Source organism: Oncorhynchus tshawytscha, linkage group LG05 (genome assembly GCF_018296145.1).
Source record: "Oncorhynchus tshawytscha isolate Ot180627B linkage group LG05, Otsh_v2.0, whole genome shotgun sequence".
NCBI classification, from domain to species: Eukaryota; Metazoa; Chordata; class Actinopteri; order Salmoniformes; family Salmonidae; genus Oncorhynchus; species Oncorhynchus tshawytscha.
In genome coordinates this window covers 9727813-9742168 of record NC_056433.1, presented here as the reverse complement: position 1 = coordinate 9742168, position 14356 = coordinate 9727813, and the positions used below count along the sequence as shown (strand labels likewise).

Genomic DNA, 14356 nt, shown 5'->3' with positions numbered 1-14356 from the left:
TGATTGAATAGTTATTTTAGTGCAGTCTGTACGTGACAATGAATGGTGATATGTGTGTGTGTGTGTGTGTGTGTGTGTGTGTGTGTGTGTGTGTGTGTGTGTGTGTGTGTGTGTGTGTGTGTGTGTGTGTGTGTGTGTGTGTGTGTATGTATGTATGTATGTATGTGTGTATGCATGCATGTATATATATATAGTGCCAATAATTTCTCATGGTGAACGAAAATATAATATGACACTTAATTTTTTCATTTAGAGTTCCTCTTTAGGGATGATAAATATGACAAATCAATATACTGAGCAAGTAGGCTAGTACTTCATACAGGCTACTTCATAGTATAGTACATTGGAGTTAACCTTAAAGTAGACAGCTTAGTCTATATACTTCACACTCTTGTCTTTTTCCACATTGTGTTGTGCCTGAATTTTAAATGGATTAAATGGAGATGGTAGTCACTGGCCTACACACAATACCGCATAATGTCAAAGTGGAATTATGTTTTCAGACATTAACTATTTATGTTATGGGTATGCTTGTAATTGTTAAGGACTGGGGAGCTTTTCAGAATGGAACTAAGCACAGGCAAAATCCTAGAGGAAAACCTGGTTCAGTCTGCTTTCCACCAGACTAGGAGATGAATTCCATCAGGACAATAACCTAAAACACAAGGCCAAATCTACATTGGTGTTGCTTCCCAAGTAGACAGTGAATGTTCCTGAGTGGCCGAGTTACAGTTTTGACTTAAATCTACTTGAAAATCTATGGCAAGACCTGAAAATGGTTGTCTAGTAATTATCAACAACCAATTTGACAGAGCTTGAAGAATTTTGAAAAAGATAAATGGGGAAATGTTGCACAGTCCAGGAGTGGAAAGCGCTTAGAGTTTTACCCAGAAAGACTCAAAGATTGAATTGCTGCCAATGTGTCACGACTTCTGCCGAAGTTGGCCCCTCTCCTTGTTCGGGGCGGCATTCGGCGGTCGACGTCACCGGCTTTCTAGTCACCACCGATCCATGTTTCATTTTCCATTTGTTTTGTCTTCATTATACACACCTGGTTTCCATTCCTTAATCCATGTTTCATTTTCCATTTGTTTTGTCTTCATTATACACACCTGGTTTCCATTCCATAATCAATGTTCCTTATTTAACCCTCTGGCTTCCCTTTCTGTTTTGTGAGTGATTGTCATTGTCATGTGGGTTCGTTCTTTGTGCTCTGGATATTTGTATTTTTCCTTGTTGGAACATTGCTTACATTTTGAGTAAATTCAGATGATTACTCATACCTGTGTCCTGCGCCTGACTCCGCTTATCCATTCACCTAATCGCTGACACAATGGCGCTTCTACAAACTATTTGTAACGGTTTTCATATAGTGGTGATGAAGGAGAGTCGGACCAAACTGCAGCGTGTCGATTGCGATCCATGTTTAATATAACAAAGAAACACGAACTTACAAAAACAATAAACGAAACCGAAACAGCCTATCTGGTGCAAACTAACAAAGAGTACACATAGGACACTAAGGACAATCACCCACGACAAACTCAAAGAATATGGCTGCCTAAATATGGTTCCCAATCAGAGACAACGATAAGCACCTGCCTCTGATTGAGAACCACTCCAGACAGCCATAGACCTTGCTAGACAACCCACTAAGCTACAATCCCAATACCACCACCAAAACCCCAAGACAAACACACCACAATTACAAAAACCCCATGCCACACCCTGGCCTGACCAAATACATAAAGATAAACACAAAATACTTTGACCAGGGCGTGACACTATTGACTCAGGGGTTTGAATACTTATGTAAAATGAGATATTTCTGTATTTCGTTTTCAATAAATGTGATTTTTTTCTTCTTCAAAAACAAGATTCCATTTTGTAATTATGGGGTAATGTGTGAGAAATAAATACATATTTAGGCAATTTTGAATTCAGGCAGTAACACAACAAAATGTGGAATAAGTCAAGGAGTATGAATAGTTTCCTGAAAACTCAGTAAATTATACACACATCAGATAGAATGCTGAAGACAAATTCTGACCAATTAATACTGTAGTTAAATGTACCTGTTTGAGGAGGATTGCTCTCCACTCTGGGTTTGGGGCTCCGTGGACGTCGCACAAAGCCTGGTATTTTTGGCATTTTCAGTTTATGCCTAAACTTCCCATGTACTGTTTTGGGACTGCCCTGCATTGCAGGCGATAGATTAACCATTGCTGCCACCAGGTCGGGTCCAAGCGCACCCACTTCCTCTGTAAAAAAACAACAACATATTTTGTACAGTCGTCAATATTCTATCTTTATAAAAACCTATCATGGCATTGCACAATTTTTTTCTATCGCCTATTATCAATCTGCAACCTCTTACCATTACCATACCATCTTACCATTACCATACCATCTTACCATTACCATACCATCTTACCATTACCATACCATCTTACCATTACCATACCATCTTACCATTACCATACCATCTTACCATTACCATACCATCTTACCATTACCATACCATCTTACCATTACCATACCATCTTACCATTCATTGTTGCACGGGTAAAGGTCGGTATACAAACTGGATATGAAGTTATAGGCTACAATAGTGGGTTAAACATAATAACAAAAGGCAACACTATTAACACACAGCGTGGGAATGATATGACCGCAGGTGCGCAAGAGAGCCAGTGTTATGTCATAAGGCTGATATCTGAGTGGGAGTGACTAACAAAATCAATGGGGGCCCCCCGGTGGTAGATTAACTGGAAACCTACCCTGTGTGCCCGATCGCTATTCGGCCATGATTACTACAAGTTTAGATTGCTGGCTAGATTAATTTACCAATTAAAAAATTGTTAGGCGACATGCTAATCAAATCAAATAAAATAGTATTTGTCACATGCTCCGAATACAACAGGTGTAAACCTTACCGTGAAATGCTTACTTACAAGCCCTTAACCAACAATACAGTTCAAGAAATAGTGAACAAAATATGTACTAAATAAACTAAAGTTCAAATAGTCAAATAAAATAACAATAACGAGGCTATATACAGGGGTACCGGTACCGAGTCAATGTGGAGGCTATATACAGGGGGTACCAGTACAGAGTCAATGTGGAGGCTATATACAGGGGTACCGGTACCGAGTCAATGTGGAGGCTATATACAGGGGTACCGGTACCGAGTCAATGTGGAGGCTATATACAGGAGGTACCGGTACAGAGTCAATGTGGAGGCTATTTACAGGAGGTACCGGTACAGAGTCAATGTGGAGGCTATATACAGGAGGTACCGGTACCGAGTCAATGTGGAGGCTATATACAGGGGGTACCGGTACCGAGTCAATGTGCGGGGGTACAGGTTAGTCTAGTTAATTTGTACATGTTGTACATTGTTCAGTAGTCTTATGGCTTGGGGGTAGAATCTGTTAAGGAGCCTTTTGGTCCTAGATTTGGCACTCCAGTGCCGCTTGCCATGCGGTAGCAGAGAGAACAGTCTATGACTTGGGTGACTGGAGTCTTTGACATCTTTTGGGGCCTTGCTCTGACACCGCCTAGCATATACAGATGAAGTCAGAAGTTTACATACACCTTAGCCAAATACATTTAAACTTAGTTATTCACAATTCCTGACATTTAATCCTAGTAAAAATTCACTGTCTTAGGTCAGTTAGGATCACCACTTTATTTTAAGAACATGAAATGTGAGAATAATAGTAGAGAGAATGATTTATTTCAGCTTCTATTTCTTTCATCACATTCCCAGTGCATCAGAAGTTTACATACACTCAATTAGTATTAGCATTGCCTTTAAATTGTTTAACTTGGGTCAAACATTTCGGGTAGCCTTCCACAAGCGTCCCATAATAAGTTGGGGGATTTTGGCCCATTCCTCCTGACAGAGCTGGTGTAACTGAGTGTAACTGAGTCAGGCCTCCTTGCTCTTACACGCTTTTTCAGTTCTGCCCACAAATTGTCTATGGGATTGAGGTCAGGGCTTTGTGATGGCCACTCCAATACCTTGACTTTGTTGTACTTAAGCCATTTTGCCACAACTTTGGAAGTATGCTTGGGGTCATTGTCCGTTTGGAAGATCCATTTTCAACCAAGCTTTAAATTCCTGACTGATGTCTTGAGATGTTGCTTCAATATATCCACATAATTTTCCTCCCTCAAGGTGCCATCTATTTTGTGAAGTGCACCAGTCCCTTCTGCAGCAAAGCACCCCCACAACATGATGCTGCCACCCCCGTGCTTCACGGTTGGGATGGTGTTCTACGGCTTGCAAGCCTCCCCTTTTTCCTCCAAACATAACGATGGTCATTATGGCCAAACAGTTCTATTTTTTGTTTCATCAGACCAGAGGACATTTCTCCAAAAAGTACGCTCTTTGTCCCCATGTGCAGTTGCAAACCGTAGTTTGGCTTTTTATGTCGGTTTTGGAGCAGTGGCTTCTTCCTTGCTGAGTGGCCTTTCAGGTTATGTTGATATAGGACTCGTTTTACTGTGGATTTAGATACTTTTGTACCCGTTTCCTCCACCATCTTCACAAGGTCCTTTGCTGTTGTTCTGGGATTGATTAGCACTTTTCGCACGAATGTACATTCATCTCTAGGAGACAGAACGTGTTTCCTTCCTGAGCAATATGACGGCTGCATGGTCCCATGGTGTTTATACTTGCGTACTTGTGGAGGTCTACATTTTTTTTCGGAGGTCTTGGCTGATTTCTTTTGATTTTCCCATGATGCCAAGCAAAGAGGCACTAAGTTTGAAGGTAGGCCTTGAAATACATCCACAGGTACACCTCCAATTGACTCAAATGGTGTCAATTAGCCTATCAGAAGCTTCTAAATCCAAGACATCATTTTCTGACATTTAAAAGGCACAGTCAACTTAGTGTATGTAAACTTCTGACCCACTGGAATTGTGATACAGTGAATTATAAGGGAAATAATCTGTTTGTAAACAATTGTTGGAAAAATTACTTGTGTCATGCACAAAGTAGATGTCCTAACGGACTTGGAAAAACTTCTTGTTAACAAGAAATTTGTGGAGTGGTTGAAAAATTAGTTTTAATGACTCCAACCTAAGTGTATGTAAACCTCCGACTTCAACTGTAGGCCCTGGATGTCAGGAAGCTTGGCCCCAATGATGTACTGGGCCATACGCACCACCCTCTGTAGCACCTTATGGTTAGATGCCGAGCAGTTCCCATACCAGGCATTGATGCAACTGGTCAGGATGCTCTTGATGGTGCAGCTGCAGAACTTTTTGAGGATCTGGGGACCCATGCCAAATCTTTTCAGTCTCCTGAGGGGGGAAAGGTGTTGTTGTGCCCTCTTTGCGACTGTCTTGGTGATGTGTACACCAAGGAACTTGAAACGTTTTACCCGCTCCACTACAGCCCTGTCGATGTGAATGGGACTTCTTCAGGATCGGTGTCCCGTCCGTGGGATGGTTGAGCTAACGTAGGCTAATGTGATTCGACTGAGGTTGTAAGAAACAAAAGAAAATCCCAGAACATAGACATGTCTGACATGGGCAGAAATCTTAAATTCTTGTCATCTAACTGCACTGTCTAATTTACAGTAGCTATTACAGTGAAAGGATAACATGCTATTGTTTGAGGAGAGTACACAATTATGAACCTGAAATGTATGAATAAACCAATTAGGCACATTTGGGCAGTCTTGATACAACATTTTGAATAGATATGCAATGGTTCATTGGATCACCAAAACTTTGCACATATAGTGGCCAAAGTCTAAATTACGCAAATCTAAATTACGCATGGGCTAGAATAAATAATTTTGGCCTTTCTCTTGCATTTCTAAGATAATTGTTCACATTTTTTTTTTTTAAGTTGTTTTTTTCTTTGTATTATCTTTTATCAGATCTAATGTGTTATATTCTCCTACATTCCTTTCACATTTCCACAAACCTCAAAAGTGTTTCCTTTCAAATGGTGTCAACAATATGCATATCCTTGCTTCAGGTCCTGAGCTACAGGCAGTTAGATTTGGGTATGTCATTTTCCTGTAGTCCACGATCAGCTCCTTTGTCTTGCTCACATTGAGGTAGAGGTTGTTGTCCTGGCACCACACTGCCAGGTCTTTGAGTGACTGTCAGTGATTGACATAACAGGAGAGAAACTGTTGATGCACAACCAAATTTTGAAATTGCACCTTGTGTATTTTACTATTCTAATGCCCCGTAAATACACATCGTGATGTATTTTGGGAGATTACAAAAAAAAATTACATTCAATATAGGAGAAACATTTTGTTCAGGTTACAATAAAACATGATTTGTTTAGTAACTTTTTCCTCAACTTGTTTCTCTAAATTTCTAGCAAGTCAAACTAGCTTACAGAGCATTACCATCACAATAAACTAAAATGGGAGGCAACATTCATATAAAAATAAATCACCCATGCAGTCTATTTAATTTAATCTTTAAATCATCACTGTGTCTAATATATCACTGTGTGTGTATATTTCATGAATATACACTACCGTTCAAAAGTTTAGGGTCACTTAGAAATGTCCTTGTTTTTTAAAGAAAAGCACATTTTTGTCCATTAAAATAACATCAAGTTGATCATAAATACAGTGTAGACATTGTTAGTATTGTAAATGACTACTGTAGCTGGAAACGGCTGATTACTTATGGAATATCTACATAGGAGTACAGAGGTCCAATATCAGCAACCATCACTCCTGTGTTCCAATGGCAAGTTGTGTTAGTTAATTCAAGTTTATCATTTTAAAAGGCTAATTGATCATTAGAAAACCCTTTTGCAATTATGTTAGCACAGCTGAAAACTGTTGCTCTGATTAAAGAAGCAATAAAGCTGAGAATCTGGTGCATCAGCATTTGTGGGTTCGATTACAGGCTCAAAATGGCCAGAAACAAATAACTTTCTTCTGAAACTCGTTAGTCTATTCTTGTTCTGAGAAATGAAGGCTATTCCATTAGAGAAATTGCCAAGAAACTGAAGATCTCATAAAATTCTGTGTACTACTCCCTTCACAGAACAGCGCAAACTGGCTCTAACCAGAATAGAAAGCCTTCAATCACAAGGAGCGCTGCGATACCACTCCGTTGCGGAGGGTCCCCGTTGAAATGACATCCGGTGAAACGTAACAGACTGCTCAGATGTCATGTGAATAAGGCATAATGTGAATGAAGTATAAGGCTATTTACCTGGGTTATCAACCCCAGTTTGAATGACATCATCCACTGTAAATCCACTTGGAGTTTCCTTGTCCCGCAGGTTGTTATGCTGGCTCAGGTCGGGGTACTCCTGCTCCGCGGAGTAGTTCATCTTCAACTTTTTGTGGGTGTTACCGAAAGGCATGATTTCTTTCACCTGTGAGCAAGAATGAAACAATGTAATGTTAGTGGACGAAATATAGCAAATCAAATACCTTACACAGTTTAATAGGAAAAGGTTGAAATGCTTTTTTATACTGCATGAAATGTAACGCAGTGGTAGGCTATTTAGGTGTCACAGTATTGCTTCCGCCCCTCTCCTCGCCCCTACCTGTGCTCGAACCAGGGACCCTCTGCACACATCAACAACAGCCACCCACGAAGCATTGTTACCAATCGCTCCACAAAAGACACGACACTTGCAGATTAAGGGGAACAACTACTTCAAGGTCTCAGAGCGAGTGACGTCGCTGATTGAAACGCTATTAGCGCGCACCACCGCTAACTAGCTAGCCATTTCGCATCGGTTACATTGGCACCCCCAGTTTAAAGAAATAGTACAAATTTCAGCATTTGCATCCCCATTCCTCAAGCCTCATGTCCACCAGATGCATCAAACTCAGTCATTCATTGTCATTGGAGCAGTCTGCAATGGTACGTTGGGGATGCTGCGTTCTGTGTACCGCACATTTTCAACTTGTGCGTTGCTTTACCTTGTGGTGATACAAACAGTAGTACACACACAGACTCCAACTAGCTAGATTTGAGCTAGTTGAAAAGCGAAGCAAATGTGTGTTAGGTGCGGAAAATGCAGGCTAGACATCCCTTCCGGAAAAACAAAACTCCTATGCATCTGGAAGACATCAGCGTCAGGTCCTCAAAACAGACATGCTACTTTCCCTTATGGTATTATTTACAAAGTGTGCAACCAATGTGCCACAGATCAATCAAAACCTATGGGTTTGATGCTTTGTGTGTCAGAGTATACAGTAATTCTTGACACTTCTGCTGCCTGGAGAAAGGTTGGTGTAATGGTTTCTAATGTTTTTGTTTGCTTTTTTCTCTGTGTGTGTTTAATACTAGTTAATCATTTGAATATTTATTTCACAGTTTGCAGAGGATGATTGTAGAGGAAGTGGCGCAAACTGAGAGACAACCACATCAAGGGGCAGAGAAGGAGAGCAGTATGAGTGAGGCAGCAGCTGCAAACCATAGGCCATAGCAGTTTAGCCATATCATTTATTTTAATAAGCCATTCGTTAAGGTGATGGCAAGAGGCTTTCTCAGTCTCATTGTAGAATGAAAGATAACTTGTCATCCACCAGCAGAGTTGGGTAGGTTACTTTCTAAATGTAAATCGTTAGTTACTAGTTAACGGTCCAAAATTGTAATAGTTACTTTTAGATTACTTTCCCCTTAAGATGCATTGGAAGAATACTAAAATGTATGTTACCAATTGAACAACATCTATTGTAGGATAAATCAATGTTAAAGTTTACATAGCTGGTCATATATGGATGTTACATTTTACTTCATGGGTTGGTTATGTAGGCTTCTTCTAACCCATCGCTTTCTACTACATATAATCATGTGATTATTCTACTACATATAATCATGTGATTATAAAAAACAAAGTCTATCAGAACCTCAGACATTCCAATAAATGCTATACCCGTTGATCTTCAAGACTAGGACTTGGAAATATGGAAGTATAGATTAGCCAAATTGTTTTCCCTGAGTATGACCCCACTTATTAGCCAGCCCTACTCTGTTGTTTATGATTTGGTTGTCATATGGAGGACTGGTTGGGCTCATTGGTTCGATTTGAAAAATAAATGTTGTGCTCATGGAATGGCATGCTTTGAGCACGACTGAAAAGTACTATTTACATGTGAACAGTGAATGCCACATGCTTCATTTTCTATAGGCCTATTGTCACGTGTGCACCCTCTCCAGCCTCTAGGTCACCAGGCTGCTCGTTATGGCGCACACCTGTCACCATCGTGACGCATCAGACTCATTTGGATTCCATCACCTCCCTTATGTCATTCCCTTTGGTTCCTTATACAGACCTTATTGCGTGCTGTTAGTGTTTCTTGCTTTGTATTATGTTCAGCTTATTTTATTAAAACACTCACTCCCTGAACTTGCTGACCGACTCTCAGCTCACTCGTTACAGAATAACGCCTCACCTAGGAGAAGCATCAGGGAGTGTTTATTTTTTCGGTGGGAATGAGGTCCGGTCCGGGAGCCGCTACAGGCTCTCATGCCTTCGCCGGATCGCCAGGCTCCCGTGCCTCAATCAGTCTGTCAGGTTCCTGCGAACCAGCCAGCGACCGGTTCCTGCGCATCAGCAGGAGTGTCCGCTCCTGATCCTCGGCATCCTCCTTTTGGTTGGTGTCCTGCGGCTGGAGCCGAACGTGCCGGGTAGGGGGTACCATTATGTATGCTCTCTCTGCGGCGCTCTAGGTCGCCATGCTCCTGCGTCTCAGCCGGCTTGACAGGGTTTCTGCGCCTCAGCAGAGGTGACCGGTCCACTCCTGATCTCCGGGATCGTCATTTTGGTCAGCGTCCTGCGGTTGAAGCCGTGCGTCGGGGAGGGGAGACTGTCACGTGCTCCCTCACTGGCCTCAAGGTCACCAGGCTGCTCGTTATGGCGCACCCCTGTCACCATCGTTACACACAACTGCGGTCACAACTGCGGTCATCAGACTCACCTGGACTATATCAACTCCCAGATTACCTTCCTTATATATATGTCCCTCCCTTTGGTTCCTTCCCCAGTGGTTATTGTTTGTTTCATGTCTGTGTGCTGTTAGTGTTTTTTGTTTTGTATTATGTTCCGTTTTATCTTATTAAAACACTCACTCCCTGAACTTGCTTCCTGATTCTCTGTGCACTCGTTAAACCTATTGTTTACCTTTTTGTTGATGACACTTTGATATCTTGATACTATGCATCTGGGACCAGGGTGGTTTGCGTTGCATGCGTTGAACGAATTCATGTTGTAGATTTTTGACATTCAGACGAAACAATAACAAAACGACGCCCCGCTTCTGTTTTGGTAAAAAGCTGAGGGATGGGAATGGAGAAATGTAAACACTATCAGATTAATAGATAACGCTATGGATGCAAGTGTAGCGTGGTTCATTCTGCGTTGTGTACTGTTAATTAGGACGCTGCCACAACGGAAGGTCTGCTAGTTTATTTTTATTTACCCTGCACACGAAGAGGCAATACACATTATTTTAACCCTTGGCGCAGTCCTAACTCTCAGGCACCTTGCTAGCCGAAGGACAGGCAAAAAAAGAACAATAAGGGGGTATGGAAATACAGATAACCCGCGATGGGCCAAACCAAAATATACAAAACTTTTACAATCACATGTTCAATATTGATATGAAAAAGTGTTTGTACACCAAAGAAAAACATTAGCTATGCAGCTGTAATTTAAAAAATACACTGAATTATTATTAAATGATTAACATCCCCTCTTGACCTGGCCTATTTGAATTGGTCCTTGTTTGCAATTTGGTGCATAATCTAGGGGAACAACATCACACTGCTACACAAGGATTGACCATCCATGATATCAACATTTTGGTTTTAACCATGTTATGACGCTATACAGCGTTTGTTTACATTTACAAAATGTACAAACATTTGACAAAAACAAGGTTATATTTTGGGTTCTCATTGAGTGTGACAGTTGAAGTATGCTCATCAGGCATTTCTAAGTTATATTCAATGGATATATATATATATATTTGGGGCGGCAGGGTAGCCTAGTGGTTAGAGCGTTGGGCTAGTAACCAGAAGGTTGTAAATTCAAATCCCTGAGCTGACAAGGTACAAATCTGTCGTTCTGCCCCTGAACAGGCAGTTAAGTTAATCCACTGTTCCTAGGCCGTCATTGTAAATAAGAATTTGTTCTTAACTAACTTGCCTGGTTAAATAAATAAAAAATATATACAGAACCAGTCAAAAGTTTGGACACACCTACTCTTGAGTTTTTTTTTATTTTTTACTATTTTCTACATTGGTGAATAATAGTGAAGACAACTAACACATGGAATCATGTAGTAACCAATAAGGTGTTAACGAAATGTAAATATATTTTAGATATTCAAAGTAGCCACCCTTTGCCTTGACAACTTTGCACACACTTAGCATTCTCTCAACCAGCTTCACCTGGAATGCTTTCCAACAGTCTTGAAGGAGTTCCCACATAAGCTGAGCACCTGTTGGCTGCTTTTCCTTCATACTGTGGTCCAACTCATCCCAAACCATCTCAATTGGGTTGAGGTCAGGTGGTTGTAGAGGCCAGGTGATCTGATGCAGCACTCCATAACTCTAGGTCAAATAGCCCTTACACAGCCTGGAGGTGTGTTGAGGCATTGTTCTGTTAAAAAACAAATTATATTCCCACTAAGCGCAAACCAGAAGAGATGGTGTATCACTGCATAATGCTGTGGTAGGCATGCTGGTTAAGTGTTCCTTGAATTCTAAATATATCACTGACAGTGACACCAGCAAAGAACACCTACACCATCACACTTCATCCTCCATGCTTCACGGTGGGAACCACACATACGGATATCATCCATTCACCTACTCTGCATCTCACAGACACCACAGTTTGTACCAAAAATCTCAAATTTGGACTCATCGGACCAAAGGACAGATTTTCACCGGTCTAACGTCCATTGCTCGTGGTCCTTGGCCCAAGCAAGTCTCTTATTATTGGTGTCCTTTAGTAGTGGTTTCTTTGCAGCAATTCAACCATGAAGGACTGATTCACACAGCCTCCTCTGAACAATTGATGATAAGATGTGTCTGTTACATGAACTCTGTGAAGCATTTATTTGGGCTGCAATCTGAGATGCAGTTAACTCAAATTAATTTATCCTCTGCAGCAGAGGTAAATCTGGGCTTTCCATTCCTGTGGCGGTCCTCGTGAGGGCCAGTTTCATCACAGCGCTTGATAGTTTTTGCGATTGCACTTGAAGAAACTTTCAAAGTTCTTGAAAATTTCACATTGACTGACCTTCATGTCTTAAAGTAATGGACTGTCATTTCTCTTTGCTTATTGAACCTGTTCTTGCTATAACATGGATTTAGCCCTATTTGGCAAAAGACCATCTTCGTATACCACCCCTGGCTTGTCACAACACAACTGATTGGCTCAAACACATTAAGGAGGAAATCAATTCCACAAATTGACGTTTAACAAGCTGCACCGTTTAATTGAAATGCTTTCCAGGTGACTACCTCGTGAAGCTGGTTGAGAGAATGCCAAGAGTGTGCAAAGCTGTCATCAAGGCAAAGGGTGGCTACTTTGAAGAATCTAAAATATATTTTGATTTAGCCAATAGTCAAAAAGGTATATTGTAGCCATCCCATGAACATATGTCGAAAGCTACACATATTCATCTTCTTTGATTGGTTCATCAACTTCCGTTTATGTGACTGCACAGAAAACTAGCTCACGAGTTGGATTCGTTCTACGCATGCAACGCAAACCAGCCTGGTCCCAGCAACTTGTTGCAACTGCGCTTATTGCGTCACATTGAAATTAATGGACTTCCGCCGGATCGCAAACAATTGGTGGGAGTCTGTCTGTACGAGGCTTCATCACCGAGATAGAACACACCCAACCTACCCTCGGTGTCCACACGCATCCGAGATAGGATTCACCCAACCTACCATCGGTGTCCAAATCTAGCAACTGTTATTTTCTCTTGAATGTCAAAAATCTACAACATGAATTCGTTCAACGCATGCAACGCAAACCACCCTGGTCCCAGCAACTGCGCTTATTGCGTCACATTGTAATTCATGGACTTCCGCGGTATCGCAAACAATTGGTGGGAGTCTGTCTGTACGAGGCTTCATCTGCGGTATCGCAAACAATTGGTGGGAGTCTGTCTGTACGAGGCTTCATCACCGAGATAGAACACACCCAACCTACCCTCGGTGTCCAAATCTAGCAACTGTCATTTTCTCTTGAATGTCAAAAATCTACAACATATATATGGAATGCTTCATTTAAAATGCATGCATTCAAATGTAGGCTAAAGTGCGAGTATATACTGTGCACCTTTGGTTGAAACCCTCGACTGCGTAGTACTCACCTCCATACAATACCTTGCAAATTGGACAGACTGCATGGTCATTGTCGATGTAAACTGCTATGGCAAACGTTAAATTACAACCATTGTTCACACTAGATTGAGTCAGTTTTAACCAGGATAAAATATGACATGTCAGTTCGATTTAACCATCCAGCATTTTGAAACCAAATCACTGACATCTACAAATCTAGATGCGCTTTCCCGAGATAGTCTAAAATATTTATTTCAACCTGAATTCCAAATGTTTAGCCATTGTCATCATATGTGCTAAATACAAAGCACATTCGAGGCATTAAAACAATTACACAAATTATGCATTTACCTATTTCTACAAGTAAAATATATATATATCCTACCTATGACGTTTTTCTTTGGGAATAACACAAACAATTTATTTCGACCAGGAACGAACACACCGAAGCTAATTCTTTGGGTTCAGAATTAAGCGTCTTTGCTGCTTTTTTCAATTAATTCTATCGGAGAGGGAATATGCAATTGCATATAGCGACAGCGCAATTTAACAGCCGAGACCTCTGATCACGCACTGTTCTTGACAGTGCGTGATGGCCTTTCCGGAGTCCGTACGAGAGTTGTAGCGATGGGACAAGACTAACTACCAATTGGGTACCACGAAATTGGGGAGAAACAGAGGTACAAAAAAATAAACCATGGTGCTTTTCTTGAACGCTCTCATGATTGACAGTAGTTGGAGAGAATTGTATGGTATCAGTGACGAGAGTACATTTATCAGCCCTGGAATGGATAGTGATATGCTAATAGTAAGCCTGAATGTCTCCACACACAGAACAACAAAAACCGTGGTAAAGACAGATTCAGGTTGGATATTCGCCTGTCGTTTTCCTTACGACCATCAACACAGTGACAAATCACATTTTTCAAATTTCATTTTTTTCAAATTTCAGCTCTTTAACCATTACTCCTAAAACGTTCAAAACTGTCGATTTTCATCTCGCACTATTTTAAATTATTTATTGAAATTT

General features: G+C 41.0%; 1 long non-coding RNA gene across 1 annotated transcript; it reads right to left on the bottom strand.

The window, feature by feature from the left end:
- Positions 1-2081: 2081 nt before the first annotated feature.
- On the bottom strand, positions 2082-14010 carry LOC121846592. The gene is made up of 3 exons (XR_006083515.1): positions 13712-14010; positions 7213-7378; positions 2082-2261 (listed from the first exon to the last, which is right to left on the bottom strand). It is a non-coding gene; the product is annotated as an uncharacterized LOC121846592 (long non-coding RNA).
- Between the last annotated feature and the right edge of the window lie 346 nt (positions 14011-14356).